At 38.0% G+C, this 19,925-nt stretch overlaps 1 protein-coding gene across 1 annotated transcript in view; it reads right to left on the reverse strand.

Annotated features, from left to right (window-relative positions):
* Positions 1-19,925, reverse strand: part of Kcnd2 (potassium voltage-gated channel subfamily D member 2) — a 499,347-nt gene that overhangs the window by 34,771 nt on the left and 444,651 nt on the right. The window lies entirely within an intron of this gene.

The raw sequence follows: 19,925 nt of genomic DNA on the forward strand, positions 1-19,925 counted from the left end.
GTGACCAAGAAGGCCAGGAGAGGGCAGCGCACCCTGCCCTGGGACTGGAATTACAGACAGCTGTGAGCTACCATGTGGGTGGTGGGAATTGAACCCCTGTCCTCTGAAAGATCAGCCAGTCTTCTTAACAGCTGAGCCATCTCTCCAGCCCTACTTAGTCCTCATAAGGTACATGTTGACAAAATTAGAATAAGACACTTGGGATGAGTCTGGACACATCTTTTCACCTTTTAAATTGAGAGAAAGGACTTGAGTCAGGAACCATCTGGTGTGGCATGAATATTCACTTTCTTTAGGATTGTGCTTTGTTAAGCTCTTTTACCATCCCCTTAGCTTGAGTACCTTGGTGCATTTTTCTGTTAACTTGCCTGATTATCATCTGGCATCTAATCAAACCTAATTATGATTCTAGCTATAAATACTAAGGGGTACCTTCATAATAAAATGAACCCCAAATTCCCTTACTTCCAAAATTTAGGTATGAACTACTTTGCTCAGATAATGAATTCTAAAAAGATAAAAAGTAACTCTAACCAGAATATTCTCTGAGCTGGATCTAAACAGAACAGCTATGCTATGATAAATAAAAACAAAATAGAGTTATTTTCCTAAAGAAATAAAAAGACTGCACACATAGAATCCCCAATGTCAGGAACAGCTATTTTTACATTTGATCTTAACACAGGGAGCCTTTAGGCCCTTGGCTTAACACTTTCTATGGTCTATTTCACTCTGCTTATTTTCAGAAGAGAACATGATTTCTTGTAATGTGGGAGTTCTTAATTGTGGAGAATGACATCTTCACAGCTTTCAGAATCTTAGCAAAGAGAGTACAAGCCATTAAAAAATAAAATGTTACATCCCATTCTTTGCATATACTAGCCTTCATCAAATAAATAGCATCAATGAGGAGGACCATAAACTAAGAGATCTGAATGTGCACTGTCACTGTACAGATGAATGTGTAGTGTTCTTGAGGCTTTGATCAAATCCGTATCTTTGATGTAAGGGTGTGACACAGCTCAGACAATTCACAGATTTATCTTTTCACTTTTAATATAACCACTTTCATATGTAGCAGATGATTAGGAAAATAGCAGAACATCCATAAAATATGCTTATACATACATGCTTAGATAGTATACATTAGACAATTCTCATTGTAGCACAGCTTAGGGGAATACAGTTTTGTATTTTACATCTTCAAATAAATCAAGGCAGAAATGTGGAAAATATGTGTAAATCTGTGTAGAAAAAATAAATGTGTGCATAAAATATAATAAATCTGACTATTGTAAATTAAAGACAGTAAGATAGAGGGCAAAGAGCTTAACAATTCTAGTTTAGTAAAAATCTATGATACTGTTGTTGCTATATCTTTGGCTTTAATGAGCTAATTAGGATAGATTCATAGAAAAATTCAGGATTCTGCCAACCCTGGGTGAGTGTAAATCTAGTGCCATTTTCTAGCTGTGTGAGTTACTCAACCTTAATGAGGCTAAGCCTTATAATCTATCAAACAGACCAAAAGCATGTTTAATTTTCTTTGTGGAATCTAAGTACCAATCTTAGAAATGGCTTCTTAGGCAAAGATAATCTTGAGCTGTGATGGGTAAAAAGACATTTCCTTTGGTGTGGTTACTAGAATGCAAGCCCTTGGAACTGGGAATGTCTCAGGAAAAAGAAAAGTCAACACACAGACAAAGGAGACTGAAGATCTCTGACTTTGTTTACGATTCTTTCTTTCTTTAAAAGAGACCAAGAAGACATCTTCTTGGCTAACACATTTGCTATAGCATTATTACAGAATTCAACCTTCAAACGATTTCAATAATGAAATGAGGGAGAAAATATAGCTGCTCTAAATTACCTGCTCCCTGCTCAGATTTGAATATTTAATAGCTCAGTCAATGGAAAAGCAATTAAAAGATGTCTGCAAATAAAAATAATTCCTCATTCCTGGTGTGCCAACATGCGTACTTGTCTCATTTACCACTTACAACAGGAATCTGAAAAGACTTGGGGGCTATTTGTCATCCTTTGTTGTCCTCACAGTATGCCGAAGCCAGGAATCTTTATCTTAATACACTATGATTCTTTACTGTGGGAGTTTGGCAATGGCATCCCTAGGTTCAAAGCAGTAACCTGCAGAAGATGACGACAGTAAACGTGTCTGGCTTAGTGGGTATGATCTGTATTGCACAGGCCACAGAATCATGGAAGCTCACTGCTTATTCTGATGCTGTCTTGGAATGCTTAGTAAGTTTTACCTTTCAGCTTGTGCTTTGCAAATCCTGTGAGACAGAAGAATAGGAGCAAGAATCAAACAATTTTCTGCTACTCCTTTGCACTCATATTATACTATTTGCCAAGACATTTTTGCAACTCGGTATATGGACCAGTTTAGCACGTCGCTGGTTACATGCAATGTATGTTTGCTTCATCTCCCCTGGGTCAGTAGAGACAATAGCCCTGAAAAGTCAAACCCTCTTTGCTTTAAATTGAAAATATTTTTTTTTCACACAGTATATTCTGATCATGGTTTCCCGTCCCCCAACTTCTCCCAGATCCTCCCTGACTATCCAGCTTCATGTCTTCTTTCTCTCTCATTAGTAAACAGACCCTTAAAGTGATTTGAACTAAACAGAAATGTGAGAGGCCAGCTCCCACCTTTTAAAGGGTTCCTATGAGGAGGAGAGAGGGATAAGAAATTTTTAGATGAAAGATAGTGAAGAGGAGACAGACAGAAACACAGGAAGCTTCGGGAGGGTCTGGATCAAAATCCACTGGCCCCTTCTGGTTCTTCAAAAGGGTTTTTTTATAATAATGTCAATGGGTGGGGCAAAAGACCCCCTTTGTTAGATCAAAGCATACTGCACACCCAAGTGTTGACCCTTCCAAACACCTGGTCACCACACCTGTGGTCAAATCATCCCCTTATGCAGCCCTGCTGGGTAAAGCAAGCTCAGATTCTCAGACCCTGAGTAAGTTCTCAGTAGGAAACCTCTATGGGTCTCTACACAGAAAGAATGAATGACATTCATTGTACAAACCAAAACAATGAAAGAACCTGCCCTACATCCTTCCTCACTCCCATTACTTCTTGTATCAGCCATCCACACAGAAATAGAGATGAGAGAGGACCAGGCAACTCTCAGTTGTTTGTTGTTTCAACTTTCTTTTGTTTATCTGCTCATGTAAAAGATAGAGAATGCTCCTATGATATGTGCATAGTGAAGAAGTGACCTAGCAGCATTTGAGTGTGTTGGCTTTGTGAAGGGATACCATGGTTCTGGCAAGGGCAAAATATTACATACCAGTTATAAAGTGTGAGCTGTTTGAGTCTGCAGAGAATGTTCTTACTCATATTTGTATTTAAGCTGGCAAAGATGAATGAGAAGAATTGCGAAATTTATTGTAATAATGTGAAGTCTAGTTCATTTTGAAATATAGTAAGCAACAAATAAACATGACTAGTCAAAGGAAAATGGAAGAAAGGTGAACACATTGTGTTAATAACTTTAATGGCACTTTTCATGCTTTTGAATGGGGCCTCATATTTTAAATTGTTAAGGGGTCCTGAAAATTATGTGTGGCAGCTATCATGAAGTAGGTAACACAGCGGGTAATTCCACGAACACTGACTACATGGATAAGTGGATTTGAATGGTAATTTGCCACTTGATCACACACTTTGTTAAATATCTCAGAACCTTAATCTTTCATTATTTCTTTACTTAATCGACCTGTTGATATTGAAGACGACAGGGCATAGTGAGAAACAAAAGGACCTTTGTACATCTTACCTATTTGGGGAGAAGGCAGAAATTAAGTCAATAAACAAAAACATATAGATACAAAACCAAACAAAAATACACCAGGCTATGTGCTACCAAGAAAGACCAAGTAAGGTGTGTTGAGAAAGAAATTTGGGGGTAGTTCTACGTCCTGATTCACTTTGGTACTTAAACCAAGTCACAGAGAACGAGTAGGCGATAACTGGAAAATAAGCTTCAAAGGGAAGAAATAGAAAAATATCATTTGACATGGCATCTATGAGGTTATCATTATACAGAACACATTTGCTCAGGCCCAGCTACAGTGAAGGGTCAGTACAAGATTGACCTGACAGCATGATTAGTCAGCATGAATTTTAGTCTAATCTTCACCACCCTTTCCTATTAATCAATTTGTAAAATCTTTATTTTCTAGAAAGTCCTGTATTATCAATACAGTCATTTACTTAGTGGTATTTAGTTGACCTATCAGGCCCAATGCAATTCTACTGTATGAATTCTCTGACCTTGAATAGCTGTTTCTCATGTATACATATCAGTTTCTAATGACTTTCCCCAGGAGGTCTGCAATTCATGGTCATTTGGCTCAGTTCTGTTCATGCCTACCCTTGGGCACAACAGCATTTCAATTAGAGAAAACTAGTGGAAGTGTTCCCTCCTATCTTTCATTAAATTTGTCACTGGTTTTAGAGCCTCCATTTTATTAGGTTAGGGTGGCAACCTTCGGCTAAAGCAGACAGAGGCATCCAAGAGCTACTAGCAAATGTAAATGCTGTAGGACAACTCATGAAATAGGAATAGGTGGAGCTGGTCATTGATATCTTCTTTCCTACCTAGTCAGTAACTCTCTTACAGCTTCATTTCTTCAGCACTTAGGGATCTCAAGCCACTCCTCAGGAACAATGTCCCTCTACTTTAGCCTGGAGTCTCATCTCTCAGTAGCATCCCGGGTAGTTGATCTGCCACAACCTCTCAGTTACTCCAACAATAATAGGACCTAAAACAATTTCATTGGGATAACACACACACACACACACACACACACACACACACACACACACACATACACACACACTCTTCCCTTTCTTAATTTCTTTTATTGTTACTATGGTGAAATAGGCAGACAGAAAGACTCAAGTGAAAGAGTTTGTTCTAGCTCCGAGTTCAAGGCATAATCTATCATGGTAGTGGGGGTGGGAAGTTAAGGCTACCAGAGCTGAAAATAGCTGGTTACATCTCATTCTCAATCAAGACGCAAAGAGATCACAGAAAACTACAGCTCAGTTCCCTTTCTCCACTTATGCAGTCTAGGATCCCCTGTCCATGGAATGGTCCCATCCACAAATAAGATGGGTCTTCCCACATCGATTTACATAAGAAGTAACTACCCATACATGCATAGAGGCCCACCACTGAGGGGATTTCTAGATTCTCTCAAGTTGACATCTATCACATTACTAAAGTAAAATATTGCAGTAACAGGTTTTTCTTGATTTCTCTTTCAAATTCAACTTTCCTTCTTTCTGTTATTGTTATGGATAGAAATTAGGAGCATTTTGAGACTGGATTTAAAGAGCTGAGCTAGGCTTATATTTGGGTTACAGGCTACATTTAAACTCTCAAGGTTGTGTGTGCCTTGGAGTAGGAATTATTTCCAGGATTATACATATTATCTGCTCTGCTCTTCCAGTTTCTCTGTTCCTTAAACAAAGGTACAAGGACTATGATGTTCACACACACACACACACACACACACACACACACACTCACTCCTTAAATCATCAAAAATTATGTTGATTTTCATGACTATGCTGAGCTAAACCATCAAAAATGTTTCTGGGTATCTATTATGTGAACTAGTAAGAAAAAGATTCAGTTGTAATTGATGTCAAATTTAAAGAGAAGTTCACTCTTGCCAGAGGTAGACTGATAAATCAGGCTACAGTGTAGGTTATATATTTTTTAGAAGTCATAAAGTAGAATTGATCAAAATTCTTGTCCTTTTAGAATATAAGCTGCAGCAGTACTACAGTAATAAAAAATCTCTGCTCTATACATTCTATTAGTTAAATGCAAATAAAATTCTGTCAAATGTGCTAGAGAAAACTCAAATTTGTCTTTCAGTTCTTGCTGTAAAAACATTGTGAATATTATTGTTATATGCAAAGAATCAAGTTTATAGCATAAAATATAGGAACATATTATAGGTGTATATCAATCAATTCATGGAAATACTATTACAGATATTTTGATATTGTGTCATTTTTCAACATTTCTGTTTTTGCCTTTTTGAAACAGGTTTTGCTGTGCAGCCCGTTACTAGCCTGGAACTAGTGATGCCAACCAGGTTACCTTAATCTTACAGAGATTCTCTTTTTCATAAAATGTGTGCTGAAATTTTATGTTTATGACTGTTGTGGATGTGTTTTAGGTAATGTTTGATGTAGAAACTAAATGTCCAGTCAGCGTGACTGTGTGGGAGGTGACATCTTAACAGTGTGACCAGGTTATGAGATCTCCTCTATTGTAAGGCCCCAACATGAAAAGCACGAAGCAGACTTCAGCTGGCATGTCTTACTTACCCACTGCCTTGTGAGGACATCCACCTCTTCCTTCTAGAGCACTGCTTCTCAACATTCCTAATGCTGTGACCCTTTAATATAGGTTCTCATTGGGGTGACTCCCAACCATAAAATTATTTTGCTGCTACTTCATAACTATAATTTTGCTATTGTTATGAATTGTAATGTAATGTAAATATTTTTGGAAATAGAGATTTTTCCAAAGGGGTCTCAACCCATAGGTTGAGAACCACTGTTCTAGAGGGTGCAGCCATAACCAGATAATATAGAGGAAAGATGCATTGGTACTGGACTTCCTCCCTTCTGGAGCTCTGTGGGATAAATAATCCCCATTCTTTATAAATTTCCCAGTTTGTGGTATCCTTTTATAATAACAGCACAAATTAGACTATTGCAATGACTTTACTTTTTGTCTTACAAAGGGTTCTCAGCATCATATAATCTTCAGATCCACAACAGCTGGAAAGATCCATGGCTAAAACCCTGCACATTGTATCATCAGGACATTGCTGCTGTACTTCAAACAAGGAAATTTCATATGGCCTTTTATAGCATGTCTGTCTGTATACGTTTTTATAATACTATTTCACATCTATACATAGAGTTTTGAGAGGCTTTCTATTAATGGCCACTAGAAAAGACAGCACACCACCCAGACCCACTGTCCTTCTAAATACATTTGGATTTCATTGGAAGACTCTGAAAAAAAAATAATTACAATTAATTGAATGCCATCCCAAATTACTGAACATCTACACTGTTTTTAATTTTCACAATTTCTCTGGCAGATGGATGTTATTGACACTTTACCAGAGAGAGAACATCTTTGGAGAAGGCCAAACAGCTGGACTAGGAGCTGAATTGGAGCTGAGCTGACTCCACTGTGGTTTCTGTTTACTTTGCTGTCCTACAGTGTGTGCAGCTCAAGGAACTAAGTTCTGCTGATAGAATTTGATCTGTGGTATTAAGCAATAGGCTGTTGAATGTTGGGACATGAAGAAGCCATGCCATCTAATTCAGCCTCTCACTTCTACACTTAGAGTACTAAAGTCTTAGAAAAATGTAGTTCAGGTTTGTAGACTAAGTGCTGGCACTGAGCTAAGAATTTGGGATCTCTGGCTTCCTTTCACAAATAGTGAGAGTGGGCAAGAAGACAAGTCATAGCCTGGTACTGCTGCGGTTGGATACAGATGATATGCTTCTCATAAATTCACATAGATGAAGTCACATTCATTAAAAGAACAATGGATGTGCCGGGCGTTGGTGGCGCACGCCTTTAATCCCAGCACTCGGGAGGCAGAGGCAGGCGGATCTCTGTGAGTTCGAGGCCAGCCTGGGCTACCAAGTGAGCTCCAGGAAAGGCGCAAAGCTATACAAGGAAACCCTGTCTCGAAAAACCAAAAAAAACCGCAAAAAAACAAAAAACAAACAAACAAACAAACAAAAAACAATGGACAATATAAAAGTAACTCAAATACAAATTCCTTTAAAAATATTTAAAATGTATCCCTCATTTCAGATATTGTAAATGACTTACCAATTAAATAATTCATTTTGAGACTATAAACACAGAAATAATACTTGTTATCCTTTATGTAACACCCACTGAACTTTACATAAATTATTTCCATTCTGTACAAAATTTAGTATGGTCTTTATAGAGAAAATGAAACCTAGATAAATTAGGTAACTTATACAAGATCACCCAAATACAAAGTGTAGGGTAGAACTAGTCCGTGTTGCCTTCAAGTACTAAGTTTTTTACCAATATTACTTATTATTAGTTTTGACAATTCTGTACACACATATAATACATTTTGGTCCCTCTCTCCACCTTTCCTTGCTTATCTTCCTTCACCTTTATCAACCCCTTCATTCTTCCCATATGTCCATTTTCTTCATTCATGGCGCGCGCGTGCACGTGCGTGCGTGCGTGCGTGCGTGCGTGCGTGTGTGTGTGTGTGTGTGTGTGTGTGTGTGTGTGTGTGTGTTGACCCATTTACTTTAATCAGAAACATCTGTGTGACTACTGAATTGAACCTGCTTATTGAGCCTGGTGGAGTCACCAATAGGCAGATAATTGAAGGGAATCATCTTCTCTCCCATGAATCTATGAGAAGGAAACAGTTCAGCAGTGTGGGGTGCGGTTCCTGAGTCCCCCCTCCATCCATGCTTGGCTGTTGATCGGCCCATTCCTGTGCAGACCCAGTGCACCCATACACAGCTTTGAGTGAGTTTGTGGTTACAATGGCTCTACACCGCCCAGAAGATACTATTTTTTACCAACTTTACTGAAGTTTAACAAACATAAGATCAAGGTGTGCATATTCAAGCATGAGTTATATTCTTCCTATTGTGTATGTTTTACACTATCCGTGGAATGATTTTGCTTTCCATTGAAATTAGCAATCGTTTCAATACCTTTTAAACATTCCTTGACAAGAAACCTTGGGACATAAACACTCAGGGGTTGTGGATTTTCTCATTGAGCAAGAATGGCCTTTGAAGAAAAGATTATTATAAGAAAAACATCTCAGCTGGTCAGAGCTTTACAATTAAAGAATTATTTCTGTATTTTAAACTGAAGTTCAAGGATTTATAAGATTTACTTAAGCCTATAAAAATATCCTGGTGGTATTCTGAATAATGTATCATCTAAAAATAAACCAGAATTTATTATGAAATTCTGATATTTTAGAAATGTCTCTTTTTAAAATTGCTTTCTTGCTATCTGTGGTTGATTACACTGATATTGATTTTTGCTCTTCTTGAATAAACAGATAGGGGCTGTGGAAGGCAATATTCTTCACTGAGACTTTCTTCACTCAAGATTTTATTAGAAGCAAAGTAGACAGAACTGGATAGTGTTTGGCCAATAGCCATTATTATGTGAAATAAAATGAACATAAATTCAGCACTGTATCTAGCATACAGCAAATGCTCAGTAAGGGTTAGCCATAGCTACTTTCATTACTGATAATAGAAAATTGCCAAGGCAACCACCGGATGATTTCCTAGAATGAGCATCGCAATATTTTGTCGAACGTCTCAAGAGACATTGGAAACCTAAAGGCTAGTTAGTGGAGAAATACAGCTGGTACAAGTTGGGATCTGGCTCTGCTCTGGCTTTGTGCCAGACAAGGCGGGGCTCCTGTCAGTGGCTGACCTGCTGATGTGACATTGCTGACTCCACAGTCTGGCCAGAGTCACCTGCAATCCATCAGCACTTTTGTTCCTGTAAGTGCCATAGCTTTCTAACAAACACTCAATTTCTTACTCAGGGCACACTTTTCTTTTCTTCTTGAGTTTCAGGCTCCAATTCAGGTTCTAGTACTATGGGGTAGCTGTTCTCAATGCTACAGTAGATGAATAGGCTGGATTAATTTTATTTCACTGGTAGTTACCCAAAAGGAGAAACTGGTAAGCCAAACACGCTACCCACATAGACATGTAATTCCAATTATTTTAAATATAAAGAGTGAAACATCAGTTCAATATACAGATAATTATTCTCAATGAGGGTTGATAACCTTTGAAAGGCAGTTTGCCTTCCATATCACCATCTGGAGGATGATGGATCAATGGTGACTCCTGTCATGAAACAGAAGAATGGACCTTGAGTGATTCTCAAGAGAAGCTTTTAAGAAGATTAGGTCCAGCTATGATCTTGTGAAGAGGATGGAAAGTTGGTAACAGGAAATCTAACTTGTGTCACAGTGAAAATGTGATTATAGTTCAAATACTTTACAAAAATGTCACCTCAGTCCCTTAATCACTGGACCTTTTAGGATATCTAGATTGCACAATCCACATCCAAGACAGCTTTTTTTTTTAATGTGTGCCTTGGAATTATGTAACTAGGGTGGGATGATGAGTAATTATTAAAATAAACTAATATAACTTTCTAGATAACAGATTTAAGAAGATAGAGATTCCATTAGAATCTGAGTGGTGTCATCTAGTGTCTACTTCATGCTTAGAAGTCTTCAAATCTTCATTGCAGACAGAATAATGTGGCAGAAATTGCTACTTAACTCCTGATCTAGCTGAGATATTATATGTATAATATATATACATTGTAGTGTTTAACTTTTTATCTATATCATATCTATATCCTCTCTTTTTTTTTCAGAGTAGACTCAATAATCTACCCTTTATTCCATCATGCATATATACATATATACAGTTAGAAATTTATAAATATCTGGATATACATGCATATATATGTATATTCACATATTCATAAGTTTATATTCATTCCTTAAGTGCATATCTATTATGTTGATATTTATTTCAGTGTTGTAGCCATTCAGTTACATATTAATCAAGTTAGGTATGACTATACAATTAAGCTCTGACCAGTGAAGTATATACAGAAACATTAATGAACATTTCTGAGGACTTTTCTTGAAAACGAAAAAGAACAACTTTGTTTTCTCTTTTGGTTAACTACTGCACAAACACAGCAACTGTAATTTCTTCAGTGGCTGTCTTTGTTTGTAAGGATTATGGATATACCATGTGAGATGAAAAGGCCATGTGTGGTGATATTTTATCTGTATGCCCCAATAAAGCTTATCTGAAGATCAGAGGAAAAAGCCTGCTACTATAGTAAACCTAGAAGTCAGGCAATGGTAGCACACACATTTAATTCTAGCATTCGGAATGCAGAGATCCACTAGGATCTCTGTGAATTCAAGGCCACGCTGGGAACAGAGTCAGGCATGGTGGCACACGCCTTTAATTCCAACACTAGTTAAACATAAAGTTCTGGAGGTCTGTACAGACAGACAGGAAGTGACAGAGCTGGGCAGAAAGAGGAAGTGATATAGCTGGGCAGAGAGAGGAAGTGAGATGCCAGGGACATAAAGGCATATAGGTGTGGCTTTGCAGGAAGTAGCTCTCTTAGGAAGCTGAGGAGTTGGTAAGGTGAGGTTGGCTGTGGCTTGTCCTATTCCCCTGATCTCTTAGTTTTTACCCCAATATCTGGCTTTGAGTTTTTATTAAGACCATTTAGAAATTCATCTTACAGCCATGAGTTCTGAAGACTCTGTAGTTCCTGTGACAGCCTTCTAATTCCTTTATGTAAAAGTCAAAAAAAAAATTTAAGGAAATATCATACTATAGAGTAGGCTGAATTGAAATTACATTGCACAGAGTAGCTTCCTTGAATTTAAGGTCCTCTGCCTCTCAAATGCTAGGTTTAGAGTTATGTACCACTGTGACTTTGCTCAAATATACTTCTCTTTTATTTAAGTCATATAGCCAAAACTAGTGTTTATGCATAGCATAATAGATTTTATGAAAAAATTTAAACAGTGTATTTATTAGACTTATCTTCTTTTCATGATTCTCTAGAAAAACTATGTACTTTTTGCATTCACAAAATATTTATTAAGTAATATAAATCTACACCATCCAAACACAGCTTGCTTTATACATACTGATAAAGCAAGTTGACTTCAATATTTGTTTGCTCTGTGAAAGACCTTGCCAAGATGATTAAAATTTTGGTTTTAACATTAGCCTCATCTATTTTCCTTTCTTTTTTTAAAGTGCTCAGTATTTGTATGTTAAGAGCCACCACAATATGTTAATCACAATTTGTGTCATGGTTATGCCATTTTATCTAAGTGGGATATTCACTTCCAATGGTAAAAACAAGGTAATGGTCTGTTCCTCATGCATGATGGCCACAATAAAAATAGGGCTTTGGAAATGAACAGTTTATCACGCAGGTGGGTTTATGTCTCACATATGTTTCCCCTTCTACTAGCATATTTACAATAAATGCATATGATAAAGACTTTTCCATTAAAAAAACATCCTCATAATTCTTCTCACCATTGGTCCATCTATTTTATAGCTCTACTTATATCCTTTGTTTTCTAGATAAATGTTGAGAAAGAGTAGTCTTGGTCTCTCCTATCTTTACTTCCATGAGGTTAATGATTCATTTTCTTGACACCAATCTATGGCATTTCCCACCATTTCTAGCATTATTTTTAATGAATTCTTGAACTACAAGTTTCATGAACATTATTATTAACTCCCATACGTATTCAATCTCTATTCTCATTCTTTCAAATGTCTTCCTTTCTTTTCAGTCCTAAGTAGTTCTGGCCTGAGTGTGCCTCTTTTCTCATTGTCATATGTATACCAAGGTTTTTGTATGCTATGTGTTTTCTGATGACCCAAATTTGTGCAACCCATTTTCTGAAGTTTATGCTGTTATGGCTACATTAATTAACACAATAATTTACTACTCTCAAGCTGATCTCATTCACCTTGAATGTCAAACTATTGTCTTTTCCAACAGTATTTTCTCTTTGGGAAATAACATCATCTTTTCCTTTTCTGTCTCAGTTTACCTGAGGAATCCCATCAACCCTTTTGGATTCCCAAGTCTCACCTTGACCTTGGCCTTTACCTTTTTTCACATTTTTGGTCTTTGTCCCCTTAAACTGAGTTTCACGGATAATGTTTTTACTACGTGCTGTCACTGTTGACTTGTTTGTAAAACATTCCCACTCTGTGTCAGCTCATTTTGAGAGAAAGTCTTCTGGTTATGTAACTCCATGTTATTGGGCCCTATCATGGAGACCCACACAAACAGGAAACTAAAGAAATACTTCTGAATGAATATTTCGTAACCCACTCTAGAAACCATTGCAGTTTAGACACATTATTCAATGCATTCACCCCATTTTTCATTTGATGACTTTAATCAGGTCTTATCTAGGCTTATTTTTATAATTTAAATTCATGTTATGATTGGAGAACATTATTTACATGATATTAAATACTTAATTGCATAGACTTTTTTTAGAAGAATCATACAGTATTTTCTTATTTCTCCATTTTTGGAACATAATTTTTTCTTTGTAGTATTGGGAAAATGTATATTATCCATTATAAAATAGCTTTTGTAGTAAAATTGGGATTAGAGAACTGGTCTACCTTTCAGTCTGACATTCAGTTTTACTCTAAAGTATATTTGATTATAGATCCACCATTGTAGCAGTAGGTACTCTTTATTTCATGGATGATTGACTCCATCTACCATTTCAAGATCACACAGTATAGACTACTCATAGTAATCACAAGTAGCTGACATTGACTGAGAACATAAATTCTACCAGGCACTGTCTCTTACTTTTGTATATGTATTTTCTGATTTAGCCATCTTAAAAATTTTGCAAACTAGTCATCATCATTGTCGTCATCATCATCATCATCATTATCATCATCATTATCATTTCTAGTAAATTTGGAAACTGAGCCACAGAGTTGAAGAAAACTGTATAGCATTCTATTAGCAAATGGTAGGAATGTAACCTCAGCTTAGCAGTTTGACTCCAGCGTATGTTTTTAAGTAATTTGCCACATCTGCTTTGTGATGTACAAAAGGATTCCTAATATTTTAGCAGGGGTGAAACAATGAAAGTTGTAGATTACCTAAATAATTAGTCTGATATCTTTCAAAAATGAACATAGTGATACATAGAAATCTGTGGCCACAGTTGTGAAAAAATAAAGATTCTTTATTGTTTCCTATAACATTTAGTAATTGTGTTTGAGAACAGTTAATAAATGGCATTAAGAATACTCATTCTACTTCAGACCCCGAGGACTATATTTTAGTTAGTGTCAGGTTCTCTCCATTTCAGTTGTAGCTTCATTAGTTGTTTTCCCCATTATCTTGAAGGCTGCTCAGCTTTTCATTTCCTAGCATTTTTTCCACTGGGGTAAGTCTGTTGATTTTTCCTTGTCTGCCTTTCATGCATTTCACATTTTTATGAAACCTCTCTAAAGGATAATCTGTATCACCACATACATGGATCTCATACTAAAGTATACTGCCAAAATTTATGCTCTGCAAAAGTGGTTAGATCCTGTTTGCATACTAAACTAGGGACTCTTTCTTATGAGGCATTTTGATATTTTTAAAATATCCTCAAGCTCTACTTCAGATTCTAAAACAAATAATTATAATGAAAGTTTCCTCTTATACACAGATAAATCTAAATGGGAATTATTCTCCCCATCTTGACAGAAGAAAATATTAACTTTTAAGAGATTGGCATTCAAGAAAGCAACACTGGAAAAACAGTCAAGTAATGCAAAAATTATCAGTCACAGTACAAAAAGGTATCTGCCGATTACTCTTCCTCATAGTAATAACATTCAAAAGGAAAAAATGCATAAACAATATCTGTAATTGGAATGCAAACTCACTCATTTATCAGTGCCTGGGGAGGATTGATCCCCTCAATACTTCTTGGGTGAAAAACGATAATACTCTTACTAATTCAGAAATATAAAAATCTGCATTAAATAGAGGGAACTTTGGAGTCATAAAGGTATATATAGTATCATTATTTACAAATAAACATAATTCTAACTTTTAAAATAGAAAGTTAATTATATTTACTTGATAATCTATATTTATTTTACCTATTGATCAAGTCATGCAATTGAGGGTTTAGGTTCTGTCCACATGGCCAGTTGTAATATGGAAAAATGACCCAAGACGGTGGAAAATGCTTCCATTGAAGGAATATATGGAGTTGCAGGGAGAGCCCAGTTATTAAAGTTCTTGTTGGAAGCATGAAGACCTGAGCCTCATCCCCAGAATCTATTCACACATAATCCCAGTGCTGGAAAAGTAGAGACAGGTAGATTTATGAGACTTTCTCATCAGCCAGACATGGTTTGTTTTATGACAGACATCTTACCACCAAAATGAAGGTAGACAGCTTCCAAGAAATGATATCTGAGGTTAACCTCTGGCCTCCATTGCATGTGCATTCGAGGGAATGTTGCTCAGGACAGCCACCTACTCCTCAGAATACAATCTGGGTGGGCTCATCCCAGTCTTCTAATTATCATTTGAAATCTCTAATTAAACTTCACCCGACACTTAAAAACCCAAATCATAGCATTTTACAGTCACAATAAAATTTTAATTTATCAGCTTTCTCCAGTTGATTTTTCTTCTGTTGAGAAAAGGCAATATTTTACCATAGTGAAAGGACTTTTCACTTATTCACTAGCAATGAAGACTATAACCAACACAAAAATAACATTATCTTGGATTATCCATGAAAAAATAAAACCAGCTACTTAAATTATGTTTGAACATCACAAGAAAACCTACAGAATCAACTGACCTGGGCTCATAGGGGCTCACAGAGACTGAACTGCCAACCAGAGAGCCTTCATGGGACTGACCTAGGCCCTCTGCATATGTGTTACAGCTGTGTAGATTGGTCTTCTTGTGGAATTCCTAATAGTGGGAGCAGGGGCAGTCAGTGACTCTGTGTCCTGCTTTGGGGACCCTTTCCTCATACCAGGTTACCCTGTCCAGCCTTAATGGGAGGAAGCGCCTAGCCTTACTGCAGCTAGATATGCCATGGCTCACTGGTATACATGGGAGGCCTGTTCTTTTCTAAAAAGAAAAGAGGAGGAGGGCATGGCGGGGTTGGGGGAAGCTGGGGGAAGGGACTCGGAGTAGAGGAGAGAGGGAACAGAAAACTGTGATCAGGCTGGGAGAAATTAATTAATATATATATATATATATATATTAATTATACAGTGTTCTACCTGCATGTACCCCTGCAGGACAGAAGAGGGCACCAGATCTCATTACGGATGGTTGTGAGTCACCATGTGGTTGCTGGGAATTGAATTCAGGACCTCTGGAGGAGCAGTCAGTGCTCCCAACCTCTAAGCCATCTCTCCAGCCCCCTAATTAATTAATTAAAACCACAAAATATAAAATAAAAACAAAGAACTACCCAACACGTTTGAACAATAAAGAAATAAATTATGTTTGAGTCAGGTATCTTCACGTGGTAGAAATGCTGCTGGGACAAGGACATCTCTGGCTGGCTGCCATGTTTGAAGCTCCTAGAAAAGGTTTCTATCCAGACAATTAAATAAAAGGGTTTATGTGACATGGGACTCCAGCCAGGGGTACCTTCTGTATGAGGGACGGTTGACTCTGATTTAGTTTGTCATTTCATTTTTCAGGTTTTTTTTGGAATCAGCTTATGGCCGTGCAGTCAAAACTTCGGTCTACAAACCACTCAGAGCACTTATACGTCAAGATATCTTAAGTATTAAGTTTCAGAGTATCGTGGGTTTCACTAAAAGGAAATGCTCAAGGTGTTTGGAAGCGGGGGGAGGGGAAGTGGAAGGCTGTGCCTAAGAGAAACAATGGAACTTCCCATCTCTGCTGTCAGCATCCTCACTACCGCCGCCGCCGTCATCACTCAGTCTAAATGTATGTCTGAAGCTCACACAGGCAGGCACTTGCCATTTTCTCCAGCATCAGCTTATTTGAAGAAGCATATATTGGAGAATTATTAAAACTATGCACATCTAAATTTCATATTTCTTTCTTTTTAAGAAGCAGATCAATAGTATAGCAGACTGGCAGGTTGTGTGTGTGTGTGTGTGTGTGTGTGTGTGTGTGTGTGTTTATGTGTGTATGACAATCTGGTGTGTTTTTCATAAGATATTCCTATGCCTAATGTGAGAAACCTCAGACACTCCTCAGCAGAGCAAACACAAACATTAAATTTAGAATACATCTTACTGCAAAATTCCTTTCTTATAATTGAGAATCACAGCATTTTTCTTTGTAAATAGTTGTAGTTTTTTTTAATTAAAGAGGAAACTTCTGACATACATGCATATTCATATTTATGTATATATACATAATTTGAATTGATTTAAAAAGTTTTTGATCATGATAAAACAAAAATTGTGCTTTCAGCATCCTGGTGTACTCAATGGCAGGGTGAAAAATAAGTCCCCCCAAAACTTGGAGGCTTTGTTGAAAGTAAAGATCCAGTCGCCAATCAATTTACATCAAGCAGTAAAGTGGGGTGTGTGTGTGTGTGTGTGTGTGTGTGTGTGTGTGTGTGTGTGTATAGGGAGGTGTTACTATCGTGGTTTGGTGAAAGGGAATCAAATTTAAGCTTTACTTTGATGATTTAAAGTACAATTTGCATATTAGCTTGAAAGAAAATCTTAAATGCAGAGAAATAGAATAAAACTTGAGTTGGTGTTCTTAACTGCACAGGCATTTGGTGCAGGAATGCTGATCACCTTGATTGACCGAAAAGTCACATGGCTTCTGGGTATGTTCAGTGCCAAGGTTTACCTTCACTGTAACTATTTAACCAGCAAATATCAGGGCTGTATGTATTTGAAAACTTCAGGTATCATCATGGGAAGCATCGCCAATATAAAAGAATTACAGTAGTACTTGTAATTCTTTCTAGATTTTATATTTTTTATAATAGGAGGCCATGCAGTATTATTTTGGGAGAACTTTCTATAGTTTTATTGGAACAGAGGGAAGCTTAAATTGGGTTTGCCATTATGTATGGCTTGGCTCATAGAAGAAAGATAGAGTTGTCTTGTAAGCGGTATCGTGTGTCATGGTTTTCAATGGAAGAAATAAGCTCCAAGTTATAATTCTTCATGTATGGCTTTTGCCTGATGATTAAACACAGGGCATGTGTTTAATGTCAGTGCTTTTCAAAGGCTGTCTGTACATAAGGATGTTTGCAGGACATGACGAACACTTACTAACTAAAATATCTAGTTGAGATGAGCACACCCTAAGTATGCAGGCAGGAAACAGAGCAGTTCTCAACGTTTTGGAAAATACATTATTTTACTAGTCTGCAAACAAAACTGTGTTTTAGCTGCCAAGATTTGATTCTAAGACCAGTTTTGCAAGATGGATAGGGAAGACATCATTTTGATTTGAGATAAGATCAAATGTGGTTCACGCTGTTCTCTAACCTACTATGTAGTCAAGGCTTGCCTTGCACTCCTGTGTCCTTGCACTCCTGCGTCCTTGCACGCCTGCGTCCTTGCACGCCTGCGTCCTTGCACGCCTGTGTCCTTGCATGCCTGTGTCCTTGCACGCCTGCGTCCTTGCACGCCTGCGTCCTTGCACTCCTGCGTCCTTGCACGCCTGTGTCCTTGCACGCCTGTGTCCTTGCACGCCTGTGTCCTTGCACGCCTGCGTCCTTGCACGCCTGCGTCCTTGCACGCCTGCGTCCTTGCACGCCTGTGTCCTTGCACGCCTGTGTCCTTGCACGCCTGCGTCCTTGCACGCCTGCGTCCTTGCACTCCTGCGTCCTTGCACGCCTGCGTCCTTGCACGCCTGCGTCCTTGCACGCCTGTGTCCTTGCACGCCTGCGTCCTTGCACGCCTGCGTCCTTGCACGCCTGCGTCCTTGCACGCCTGCGTCCTTGCACGCCTGCGTCCTTGCACGCCTGCGTCCTTGCACTCCTGCGTCCTTGCACGCCTGCGTCCTTGCACGCCTGCGTCCTTGCACTCCTGCGTCCTTGCACTCCTGCGTCCTTGCACGCCTGCGTCCTTGCACTCCTGCGTCCTCCTCCAAAGTTCTAAGATGATAGATAAGCACTAACAAACCTGTCTCATTTCCCCCCATTTTCTCACCATCACACACTTTCTTCTCTTTTTTGGTATTTTGATGCTGTATTGCTGCTCTTTATTGTCTTGCTGTAGGATTTTACTGCCTCAGTGTAGCAGAAATCAAAGGGACAAAAGCACCAAAGAGTTAGACTACTCTCTTGCTACTTTCCAGTGATATGATTCCCCCACCTCTGTTTCATCTTCTTTAAAGCAGAAATGATAATTAATTTTTGGCTTAGGTCAATTGACGTAGCACATATGAAATAGCCATCACAGAGCTTGCTCCGTAGTAGCAATGCGTTGGAAGCTAATTTGCTTCTTTCCTTTGTCCCCTGACCCCACTTTCTCTCTCTTTTGGCTTCCTTATTTTTATTTATTATTTATTTATAAACATTTACAAAAATCACATTTAATTTGCAAGGTGCTGTGCTTAGGATTAAGTTTGGAATGGTACCTTACAGGAAATGAATGATCTTCGCCCTCACTAGTTTACTGTCAAATATGGTAGACAAACATTAATCAAAATGGAACATAAGTGGGCATAAAAATTGCTGCTGCTAAACATACAGGAGAAGCACATGTGCTGTAAGGGTGAATGGCAGGAGAATAATTAACCCCCCTTTCCATTAGTACAAACAGAAACAAACTACACTGCAGAAAATTAATGGAAATATTTATGTACTTGTGGGCTGAGTCTGGAAATATATGAATGTTGGTACTTTAGTGTTCTGCAATTCTCAGAATCACGAAGTTGAATAAGGGATTTTGTTACAACCTTATTTCTACATTATGCTTCAGTGCTATGCCTCTTTCGTTCATGTATGCGTGCGCACGCACGCACGCACGCATGTGTGTGTGTGTGTGTGTGTGTGTGTGTGAGTGTGTGTGTGTAGAGCTGTTGTAGTAGACTGAGAGGTTTAGTCTTCCTTTGATTAAATGACTAGGAGTTCCTTTGTTCCTGTGTGAAGGGATGTACTTTACTATTTAAAACTGTGTGGTACCCAGAAACTAAGTTCAATCACATCACAACCACTCCACAGATAATAAAGCTCCTTCCCCCGTGGGAGTTTCACAGTAATGA

This window comes from Peromyscus leucopus, chromosome 3, assembly GCF_004664715.2.
Source record: "Peromyscus leucopus breed LL Stock chromosome 3, UCI_PerLeu_2.1, whole genome shotgun sequence".
In the NCBI taxonomy this organism is placed as follows: domain Eukaryota; kingdom Metazoa; phylum Chordata; class Mammalia; order Rodentia; family Cricetidae; genus Peromyscus; species Peromyscus leucopus.